This window comes from Nanorana parkeri, unplaced genomic scaffold, assembly GCF_000935625.1.
Source record: "Nanorana parkeri isolate BGI_ZX_2015 unplaced genomic scaffold, ASM93562v1 scaffold144, whole genome shotgun sequence".
NCBI lineage: Eukaryota > Metazoa > Chordata > Amphibia > Anura > Dicroglossidae > Nanorana > Nanorana parkeri.
This window is the reverse complement of record NW_017306412.1, coordinates 1253210-1265620: the sequence shown is the minus strand read 5'-3', so window position 1 is coordinate 1265620 and position 12411 is coordinate 1253210. Positions and strand designations below refer to the sequence as shown.

General features: G+C 39.6%; 1 long non-coding RNA gene across 1 annotated transcript; it reads right to left on the bottom strand.

Annotated features, from left to right (window-relative positions):
• Positions 1-5398: 5398 nt before the first annotated feature.
• On the bottom strand, positions 5399-11982 carry LOC108785145. The gene is made up of 3 exons (XR_001941114.1): positions 11897-11982; positions 6458-6460; positions 5399-5409 (listed from the first exon to the last, which is right to left on the bottom strand). It is a non-coding gene; the product is annotated as an uncharacterized LOC108785145 (long non-coding RNA).
• Positions 11983-12411: the final 429 nt, after the last annotated feature.

Here is a 12411-nt window from a genome sequence, read left to right as displayed (position 1 = left end):
CAGGGCCGGATTTACTCTTTCTGCTGCCCCAATGCTAGGTTCCTCAATGCGCCCCCCTGTATGCAGGCTGCATACAAGTGACCTCGGCGACATCGCTGAGATGACTTGTAGAAAACAAGCAGCGGCTTCCCTGCTGTACATTTAGCCCTGCTTGCCCAAAGCAGGGCTAAATGTAGAAAACAACTACTCGCCCGGCGTCCGGAACTGCATGTCACAGGCATCCGGAGATAGGAATTCCACACCCCTGCTGCCCCAAGGCCGGTCCTCAGTTGGCCTTGTGGGAAATCCGGCCCTGTATGTCATACTTCCAAAGTCAAAATTAAAATGTGTTTGCTTTGAAGCTGTACTTCAAAATCTGCTGTTCAAACGTTTTATTTTCCAGACTCCTCCCACTGAGGCATTTCGCTCTGCAATAGAGTTCAATCCTTTCTATTGAAGTATCAGGTTCTGAGAGATTGGACGCACCCTGAACTTTGCTTACACCTGGTTTTGGTGAGACTAACTGTGCATACATATCAGAAAAGACCATTCAATATAAATAGTACATGTTACATTACAGTATATATAAGCCCCAATGCATTCCCCAACACCAAAATAAAAATGCAGACCTTTGATCTTACATGTAACCTTTGGCAGCTTGCAGCAGGCCAGCGCGCTGGCTGAGTGCAGTACTGTGCCTGTACCGAAGAGCTACACAATATTCTATGCTACTTGTACATTAGCTCAGGGACTAACATGTGGGCAGACAAGCCACAGTTGGCTAATAATAATTCTAGTACTACTATTCAACATCTATTGGAGTATGCCCCGAATAGTAAAAGTCAATATTAGGTGAACCTGGCCAATGGCAGATGTCTCAGTCTCAGTAGAAACATTAAATGAGAACTATGAGGTGAGTGCTTTTCACTCACCTCATAGTTCTAGCCTACCCGTGACAATGAGACTGTCACAGGTCGGCTCAGTAGATCGGGAGGTGAGCGAACACATACCGGCGTTCGCTCACCTCTTGATCCTGTCACGGCTCTCTGCCGTGAGAGGGGAGGGGCTGGATTCCCCCCTCCCCGCTCCGATCCGCCAGCGCTGACTGGTGGATAGGACGGGGGAGGGTGCGGGTACAGCTGGCTATGCCTCTACATAGGCAGAGCCAGCTGTCAGTCACGCAGCTGGGCAGATCCTGGCACACTAGTTTGTGTCCTCCCGTTACCCTAAGGAGAACTATGGGGAAAAGACTTAACCCCATAGTTCTCCTTTAAGGAGCAAACTTCTGACGATTTGCATAATCATTTTTCTTTTGCTCAGCCAATTGATATTAGTGAAGCATACTAAACAAGTGTTTCCTGTTTCTCACAAAAAAGGGCATTATTAGCGTCTATTTCCGCCCCCAAAAAAATAATGAGGTGAACCTTTTGTCAAAAAAGGAGCAAAAGAAAACTTTCCACATATGAATCGCAAATGGAGATTTTCCTTTACAATTTCATGATCTTGTATAGATCACAATGACTATCACCCCCAGCTTGGTCATATATCCTCTCATAGATTTTCAATTATGTGTAAAAGCTTTACCACTTTCCACTTTCCTCATGGCTGTCATGGCCATTCTTTCCTTATGGCCGTCGCATGTGTGATGATGGTCATTTGGATCTATATACGATCATGAAATAGTAAAGGAAAATCTCCTTTTGGGATTCATATATGGACATTTTTCTTTCATCCATTTTTTTCTTTACAGGTGTCTGCCTTATTCCTGAGGAACTAAACCTTGTTATTGAAACATGTTGAATTTTCTTTTATCACCTCCCTTATATGGAATACCATGTAATCTATAATACTATCATGTTATTGAATATGTATTGCTGGGTTAGAGGCTGAAATGAAGAACGTAATTAAATATCTACTATGCTTCATTAATATACATATTTGTAATATTATGAATAAAAAGGATGTTCAATTATATTGATGAGAGTTGTGTGTACCTTAAAATTCTTACATAATATTTTCCAAAAAATGTTGCTAAGATTTTGGGATGTGGCACACTTGATTGCTTTCGACATCCACTACAGTATTTGGATGTAAATGAAGTAATCATTTAAATTTCATAGTTACCTAAAATAAATTGTAAAAGATCTTTTTTGTTTTAATTATATTGTAATTAAGAAGGAAAATGAAATAAAGCACTATACATTCCCTTTAAGTGGTCTAAACTATATGCAATCTGGAAATAAATTAATAAAAGTTCAGAGTGGAGCTAAACCTTGTAAGCTAAAATGCGTAGAGCGAATCGGGATGTTGAAGGAAAAGGTTTCTGCAGTATGACAGCTCCAATACCAGCTTATCTGCGGGGGTCACAATAGTGATCAGTCAATGTCTACCTGTCTGATTGATCTTGTATCCTGCACATTGGTCAGCTGGGACTGTCTAAAGGTACCACAGACATGACACAGTCACTTGATCCAGCTTTTTTTTTTAGCAATGTAGGTAACCTTTAATCTCATTTCAATAGGTATTATAAATCTGACCTTACATGTGACAATTTTCAGTCAATTTCCACCACTTTGAAGCCACCAGAAATCATAAATATGATTGCAATTATTGGCCAGAAACTCAGCAATCTACCTCCCCCAAAAAGGTCAATTGAGCTCCAGAATGTAGCCGAATGTAGACTCAAAACTGACAGCTTTATTTCAGTTTACTAAAAGTTAGAGTCGAGCAAAGCAGTATAGTGGTAAGTGCTTATGCCTTGAAGCATTAGGGACCCCTGCTTCAAATCCCAGCCATATCACTATCTTCAAGGAGTTTGCATGTTCTCCCTGTGCTTGCATGGATTTCTTCCCATACTGTAAAGACATGCTGGTAGGTTAATTGGCTCTTGTCTAACTAGACCCATGAATGCATCTGAGATAGGGACCTTAGATTGTAAGCTTATTGAGGGCAGGGACTGATATGAATGCGCAGTGTACATTATTGGTGCTAAATGAATACCTATAATAAATGGAATTAAAACTAGAAAAAAAAACTATAACAAATATGTAAAAAGCAATCAGTTTATGGTTGATGAAAACCACCATTTTATTTCTTGATTGCTCTAAACAATTGCCACATATATGACCATCTTTAGTCTTTGCAAAGTACCTGATAATAGAAATTGATGTGTGCAATGAAATGTTTGCTCATGGCTAACTAGCAATTTAAAATATTTGAGCTTTACTCAAAAAGCTCAAGGACATAGGACGTAGGACATGCTTTACATATAAATGTATGTATTTTTTTTTTTCAAAGACCACTGGTATTTAGAGTATAAGAAAAGAATAAAAGGAATAGGCAGATTTGTACAGAGTAAGTTGCAAGCCAGATCAGATTGAACCTGGCCGGGAGGCAAACATTGAATGAGAAAGTGATGTTTTGCTGCATGTTTTCCAAGTGATAAAAATACCTGTCACATTTGCCTGTCCCATCTGTCCCAGTAGAACTGAAGAGTTTAGTAGGAACAGGGGGAAGGTGGTAACTCACATTTGGGAACCAAATAACATTTTTGGCAAGCAGAGATAAGCAGAGATAAAGTCATATATTTAAACCCACCCATACATGAGCCGTGGTGGGAAGACAGATGTCCTGTGAATAAGCTTACTATAAAAGAAATAAAGATTGTGATTTCTGCTAGTCACCAAATAACAGATTTCCAGGAAACAAGTAAAACAATTGCAGTAGTCTACATTACATGGTAGCTATATATTTGTAATGATAGGTTTGTACTGAGAAGGCAGTAATACACACAATAGCTCAGGGAATATTATTGGCTAACCTTACACAGACATAGTGCAAAGTGGAGAGATATGCAGCAATCCATAGAAACAAATCAGAAAACAGATTTCAATAGTTTGAGATACCAGAAAATGGTCCCTGCTTAGTTGCTATTGGTTACTGCTCAACAGTACACAGAAAACCAATGTAAGTACACTGCCTAGCCAAAAAAAAGTCACCACCTGTATTTAGCTAAGCAAATAGGTAATAGCCTTCCATTGGATAATAGGTCTAGGTTCAGCAACGTTATGTCCCCAAAAAGCGAGGTCAGTTGCCTACCTGAATATACTGAGTGACCAGGTTTTTACATCAATGGATTTTTTTCTTCCCTGATATCATGGACATATTTCAAATGACAATGCCAGGATTCATTGGACTCTAATTGTGAAAGAGTGGTTCAGGAAGCATGGGACATCATTTCAAACACATGGACTAGCCACCACAGGGTCCAGACCTTAGCCCATTGAGAATCTTTGGGATGATCTGGAGAAGACTTTACGCAGAGGTCCGACTCTCCCATCATCTTGGTGAAAAATTAATGCAACTCTGGATGGAAATAAATGGTGAGACATTGCATAAGGGTATTAAAACTATGCCTTGGTATTGCATGCCATAATCAAAGGCGGTCCAACAAAATATTAGAGTGTGTGACTTTTTTTTGGCTAGGCGCTATATATTCATAACACACTAGTCTGTACAGTCACATTAAAATATAAGATATATACTAAAGGAAAGAAGGACTGAAATGCAAATAAATGGTGATATTCATTTGATGCAATATATTGAAATGCCTCTTTATAATAACACATTACAGGTGTCACACAAGTCATTCCGGCAATGTTTCATGTATGTCATTAGTGAAAATAATATGCACTTAGTTTTATGGTCATTTTAGTCAAGCAGCTTTGCCTGCTTCTAATTGAACTACTGAAATGAGAAAAAATAACAACAAGGACAGAGTATTAGGATATTCCACAACCTGATGTTTACTATATTACAGGATTGAATCTCAATGTCATAAAATTATGTACTCCTCCATAAGGCCCCGTTCACACCTTTCCGTTTTGTCGGGCGTTCAACGCTCTATGAACGCTCTACAAAACGTACAACCATGAAAATCCCATTGTTTTCTATGGGCAGGGTTCACACCTTTCCGTATTTCCGCCCGTCTGAACGCCCTACAAAACGGCTGACGCCCAAACAAGTACATGTACTTCTTTGGGCCGTTTTGGAGGGCGTTTTCCATTGGGATACAGCCAAGCAGCCTTCGGAATCACGCGTGACGGTCACGCGACAGACGTGCATACGTAAAACGCCTAGGTGTGAACCCAGAGTAAAGGTTATTCTTTACTGCGTATCCACTGGAGTGCATCACCCCTTATCACAAGTACTCTTAAGCTGGTCATACACTACTTGAATTTTAGTCAGTCTGCAGGATTCAACCAAAATTTGATCACTGTGAGACCCCATGGGATCACCCCCACCCCCCCTTCCTGCACACACACACACAAACACTGCGTTCAACAAAAGCTGATTTTTGGCCAATCAGCTGTAGCCACTGTTTGGGTATTCCAACAATGGAACACCATGTTTTATAATATATACTATTTACTAAAACTAACTGTTATGAATTTACTTTAAGAAGCAGACGTAGCTTTTAACCCCAAGAGACAAACCCCCTGGGTAAGCATTAGGGTGAGAACAGCCTCTGTCTGAGGTCTAACAGTTGCTGCCCAGTCAATTGTCTAAATTAATGTTGATAAAGCTTGCCACGCATTACAAAATGCCTGGGCAATCTCCATTAGTGACCGATTATCTTGTGCGAAGGACTACCTACAATCCCTCTAGTTTATATCCAGTCAGTCAAGCTTCCCACTACGTAGTTGTTGACGCTCAATCAAGTTGTAATGTGTATGGCCAGCATAGCACTAGCTATCACATCCTAAAGGAATAATAAGAGAATCAAATAAAGAGATCTCTATTTATTTACATTCCTCTTAATTAAAGGAGTCTATTATGTGTTACTGTTATGCACACTAACAGTATCCGTATACCAATTACATTTTGTTCAAAAATTTGTTTTTTTCGATTTTCTAATAGTTAATGGATCAAATTGACTATCAGTTTTGACAACAGTGTTAAAAAAATGTTTAAGGAGCAGAATGGAAAATGTTTCTGCAGCAAATGTAATTCTAAAAGTTAATGTGGCCAGATGTAGTGTATGGACAATTGTAGGTGACAACATGTGTAATCAACATAAAGGCAGTCGCCATTAGACTTCCAGCCCAATTAAAGTCACATACAACGTAATTCAGCTAAACCATCATTGGACTAGAAATCTATATTTCATAATCCTACCTTCACTTTCCTGGTATTGCAAATGCAGTGCATCTTAATATTCCAGCGCAGTCTACTAGTCACCAGACTTTGACCTTTCTGCTCAGTACAATCTGTAATCTAACAGAACTGGTCACACACACACACTGGACATGCTTGGCATTACAAGTCTTTTTGAGGACAGTTGTGATGACAGGTGTGACCATAGTTCCAGCATAGAGCACTGGAGTGGGAGGAAGGGACGGGATGAGAAGCACAGTTCTACTAAGAGAAAAAGGTATTTTAATGCATTTCCAAATAAAAATGATTTAAAAATCATAACATACTGTACAGCCGTAGCGGACCATAAGAGAAAGTTTGGGCAGGTAGGCATGTCAGGAAACTCAAAAACTGGGATCTCGTCACCAAAGTTTCTTAAAAGATTTAAAGTGCAAACAAAGTCGATTTTTTTAGTTTTGGATAGAGTAGCGAGGGATTAGAACCCCTGTCAGATTTTGTTGCAGGCTGTATCCCCATTAGGGAAATTCACCCTCTCTATTTGTCCTGGTGAAAGAAAACTCCAGATTTTGAGTTGTCACAGAACAGGAAAAGGTAGTAAATCTTCCAATGAGCACACTATTTCTGGTGACCCTGCTGACCACCAGAAATTTCCCTCGCTTTGGAGGGATTTCCTCTCTCTTCCTGCTATGGCTATCAGACAAGAAGTAATGGGAATCCTCCCTAATGGAACACAGATGGAAAAAAAAGCCGACAGGGCATCTCTCTTACTCTATCCAAAACCTACAAAAAAAAGTTTTTGCTTCTGTACTACTTTAAACAACTGTGGACTGACCCTTTAATGCAGGCTGTATAAAGACATTTCAAAATCATGAAATACAAACCAAGGCAGGAACTGTTCTCTGAATTTGGTCCTCGCTGAACGATCTTACATCAAGGTATTTGATTGTGCCTGTAATGCGCCGAGGCGAAATTCGCCATTGTCACCCAAGCGTCTACTGGTGAATGTGAATACATTCTAATGAACAAGACAGCTATAGTAATGTTATGGATTGCCGAGGCTTCAATCAATGACTGTATCCAGCTGTGATTATTGGTGGACTAATGGGCATCCAAGCTCTGATTCACAAACTTGATCATCCAGTGGGAAATAAAGGAACATCAGTGTCAGGGACCTTTCATCTGTACTCCCATTGTGAAGAAAAATGCAATATAATGTATTCAATTGCAAAAGGCACTATTCTGCAATAACATTTTGACCCCCATGTATTGAGGCTATCCAGTGATTGAAGTTGAGCTTCGAAAGACTGAGAGTGCCAGGTGAATTATGGATAAGATTTTTAGCGCAATCAGCTGTGATACTGTTATCCTATTTTTTTTTTTTCCACTGGTAAACAGTATCTTACAACAAATTTGCTCTACCTTCAGCTACGGTGCGTACCCTCAATCAAATTTTACAATTAGCCAACGAGACTTTGAATGGAATGACCAGTTGTTTACATTTAATTGGAAAGACTTTTACAATGAAAGTTCATTTTTCTCCCAAGGTCTTTTAATTTAAAGTAAATTACCAACGTGTCGAATCTGTAAAAGAAGGCATAACCATCTCATGCTTTAATTTGATGCCTTTGGATCCTATTAGGGATGTCCACATACCAGTTCAGATACCAGTGCCGATACTTGGCATTTTCATGAGAACTACCAGGGTTGCACCGGTTGCAGCTGGGACCTGGCTCTGGCGCTCCACCACTGTCCTGAAATCATTAGTCTGTATTGTTTTAGAAAAACTGTCACATGACAATAAACACAAATGTATCAATACTTGTATCTGTGGGGACCTGGACAAGTATCAGTATTTGTACTTGCAAAAATTGTATCGGTGCATCCCTTATATATATTTATTTTAAAAAAAGTAATGCATTAAAATGGGGATGTACAAATCCCAGGAGCTCTGTATGTTCCTTACAAATGACAGCTGCCTCCTAACTTCTGAATTTTTCTCTAGTCTAGTCTTGGAGCTGGAAAAGTATCTGCACTTGTACTTGTACCGAGTACGGTACTTGGTATCTGAACATCCCTAGATCTTATTAATTCAAGATGCCATAGGTGGCAACATTTTAATTTTAGGGAGGCACATAAACACTGAGATTTCCTGCTTAAAGTAGATCTGAACTCTAACTGGATGGTGTTAATGGGCTAATTTATAAGATCCTCATCCAATCCCCATTATTCTACTCAGGGCTCATGAACTGACATTTACAGCCCATTCATAAATTGCAGATTTTGGTGTACAGCTCATGGTGGTTCACAGAGCTCTCTCTCTCTGCTTAATGCAGCACAGAGAGCTCCATGATTGGAGGAGAGGTGGTTCTGTGACTTTAACAAATCACATGATCAGGCGCTCCTCCCATCTTTTTATTTTTTCTACTCCTGCTATGCATATTTTTTGTGCTCTACTGGCTTCAGTCGCCGGAAGCCAGCGGAGCGCAATGCACAACGCTGTGCTTTATAAATGTGCTGCTTTTTACTATCCCCCCATGTTAATCACTGTGTATCACAAACAATTCCATGGTTTTTGTCCATCTAAAATACTGACTTCACTAATAAGTCCGATTTATATTAAACTCTTTTACCTTACGTGTTCATTTTTAACCTACTTGTACTTACCTTACAGTTTGATGGTGTCGGATATATCTTAGTTATCTTTGTATGTTTATGAAAAATTTTCAATAAAAATGCAATGAAAAGAAAATACTGATTTCACATCTTTTGCATCTCAGTGCTGCTGATCTCCTCCAGCCTCTTCCAGCCACTTCTAATCTACATGCATATACTGCACTAGCAGCTGCACATTAATGCTCTGGACCATTTTCCTGATACTGACAATGGCAGATCATGCCTGTGCATCACCATGGCCACCTGTAGTCATGTGTGGCTAGGTGACAACACAGAAGTAAATTGAGAGACAGTTGTCACCCTATAACAAACGGTGCCTAAACAAGGAAATGGCACATTTACTCTGTATTATTTTAATACAAAAGTACACATTTTAAAAGATTGAAAACAACTTTTGGAACTACAGTAACATATAACAGTCTATATGAGATTTTAGTGACTGGATTTTGATCTACTTTAAAGAAGAAATGCAAGGAATGTAAAAATTAACCCTTGCAATGGGGCTACCACTGCACTACAAGGGTTAACTGTTTTCTTTTTTTGTTTGTTTTTTTGTCTAGGGGCTAAAATAAAGAAAATATACTCACCTGATCCTCTGTCCTGCGGGAGTGACTGCTCACCTCTCGCCCCCTCTGCTCTGGTGGTGGAATGTCTGTGGAAGTCTTCAGGTATAATGCAGCTGATGATGACATGATGACATCAAGAGTAATTTGACAGCCAGAGTCCAAGGGGGAAGAGGCTGCAGGGATCGGTCTAGTAGCCAAGCAGGACTAATGATTCTTTATTTCAGCCCCTAGACCATAACGTTCACGCAGTTATCCCTTGCAGTGCGGGGCTCGCCCAATTGCAAGGGTTAATTTTTACATTTCCCTGAGATTTAGAAGCACTTTAAGCTGGTTACCCATAATGGTGTCAAACAGGTCCAATAAGCTACCGCCCATGCTGCCTAAACCAGATGCATTCATTTTCTGTACGTTTCATTGATCACTGGCCAAAACCAGAAACATTTTCAGGGCGGAAATATTCTGTGACCTAAAAAGACTGCGGAAAATCTGGGACTATTGGTAATTAAATCAATAAATAGTGCAAAACCTGCAAAATTTTCCCTTGCAGCAGTATGGATCTTAAGTTGGCCATATACTAATGGAATATTGTTTGAAAAAAAAATATTTTTGGAACATTCATTCAATTTTCTAATAGTTAATGGAATCAAATAGGTGACCCTTGCGATAGTGATAAAAAAAATGATCGTAGGAGCAGGATGAAAGATTTTTTCAAACAAACAAAATTATAATAGTGAATGTGTTTGAGAAATTCTTTTAATTCCCAAAAAATTAAAAAAGTGTTAAAATTAATCAAAATTTTCGAGCCACATTTGTCATATCTCTGATGTCATTATCGAATGTTCTGGCACCATTTTTCCCAGAAAGGTTCGTACAAGAATCTACCAGCTTTAAAAGCAGTTTTGTGTTCTCAATAAATAAATAATTTTATCAGAACTGGTAAGCTGTTAATGTGACTGTCGGTTATATGAATCTCATTCTACTAATCACACTATTCTTTGCTCCTTTAGCACAGCCCGGATGCAGCTCACCGAGCCAATCAGAAAGAGGTTTCATCTTCACATTACTATCATTTTAGTTAATTAATTGAGCCCCTGGAAGAGTCTCAGTGTAAATATCATTTTAGCAGTTTAATAACAGCGCTGACTCACTTTGAGCTCCTACTGAAGCTAAGCACAGCAGACTTCTCGTTGGCAAGTGCGTCACCTACTGGCAAGTAGTGTCTAATGCAAAGGATTGTGTGCAATGGAATGAATTTGTTTTCTGCTGAATTGCTGGTGCACAAGGAACGCAGTGAACAAGGCGGAAGTGAAGCTATTGTGTGATGTTTAAAAGTTGGTTATTTTCTGCAGCAATTACAGGGGCATGACATTAACTTGCTTCATTGAGAATGGAAAGCTAGGATTGGCAAGCCCCCTTTTTATTTTAGCACATGCAAGATACCCAGAAGAAGAATAATTCACATCTGTACTGTATGAAAATGTAGGCTAAGATTAGTGATTTGAGATTAAGCCACCATTTACACCTGAGCATTTTGTTATGTGTTAAAGTGACATTAAAGGATAAAATCCCCCCCCCACACCCAAATGTTAGTGTAAGGACTTACCTTAAAGGGTTAATAAACCCTCACGTGTTTTTGCATATATCTACTGCTAATAAGCAGTGATATATGCAAAAACATTTTTTTTAAATACTTTTAAAAAGGGTTTAAACTTACCTGTGTTTTCGCTGAGCACTCCTGTCGAAACATCTGAAAATTTCTCGGGTGGCCGCAAATGGGGGGGGGGATTTGACTTTAATGTCACTTTAAATGATGCCTCTTGATCCGATCATCTTCTTCTTTCTTGTAGTTTTCAGCTGTCCCTCCAGCGCTGGAGCAGGTCTCAGATCCAGCACTGACTCCTCTGTCTTAACTGGCACTTCCTGTCCCACGGAGTCCATGTGGGCGCACGCTGCTACATATACTTACCTTGTGTCTCTTTTCGTCTCCCGGCTGAAGATCTGAACTGCACATGTGCCCAAGATCCTTTGCAGCCGCCCGAGAATCTTCAGATGTTCGGATGGCAGTGCGCGTCGAACACACAGGTAGGTTTAAAAACTTTTTAAAAGTTTTTTTTACTGCTTTTGCACATATCTACTGCTTGCCAGCAGTAGATATATGCAAAAAACGCTGAGGGCTTAATAACCCTTTAAGTGTGACAATGCTCAACATATAGAATTCCATTATTTTCAATGGTGCCTGTTCACACCTGAGCATGGTGTCGTCTGTCTTTTCGCACACAATCGTGCATTTTTGACCCCCACAGACTTCAATGGTAGTGCCTGGAAAGCGCACATAACTTGCATTTTTCGAGTAATGTACCTAACAATCATCTCCTCCTTATAGTAACTAGCTTTCCATTGGCTAAAACAAAACTGCTCAATCCTTACAACCACTGAACAAAGTGCAAATAAAAAAAGCTGCTAAAATGCCTGAAAATGAATACACTGAGGTGGGACTAAAAGCAGTTTAAAGCAGTTTAAACATAGACATGTCATGTGTAAAATTCTGTGATTATGAAATACTTACACTTGCAGAGCATTCACTTCCTGCTTTCAAAAGGCAAAATTACTTCAGTTTGGTAAAGCAATGCACACTGGTAAGGTTACATCAGCAGAGCATTGCTGGGAAATCTCATCTCTAATCTCACGAGATCTCAGGGAAAGGCTTTTTCCTCTCCGTGATGATGTGCATGGCCACATGTCCTAGTCACATGTCTAGTAGACATGTGCACTGCCAAAAAATTCGTTTCGTTTCGTTTTAAATTCGGATTTGTGTTATTTTGTTTTTCGGGATTCGGGTGTGAAAGTCAATTCGGATTCGGAATTCGGATTCGGACGAAATTCGGTAGCGGTAGTTCGAACGTTCGTTTCGTTTTTGGTTCTTATTCGTTTCTTATTCGTTTCGTTCGTTCGTTTGCAGCAAAGTGACATTTGAGAGGGAAAAAATGTTTTTCTCCTTCTCTAATGTCACTTTGCTCCAACGAACTAAACGAATAAG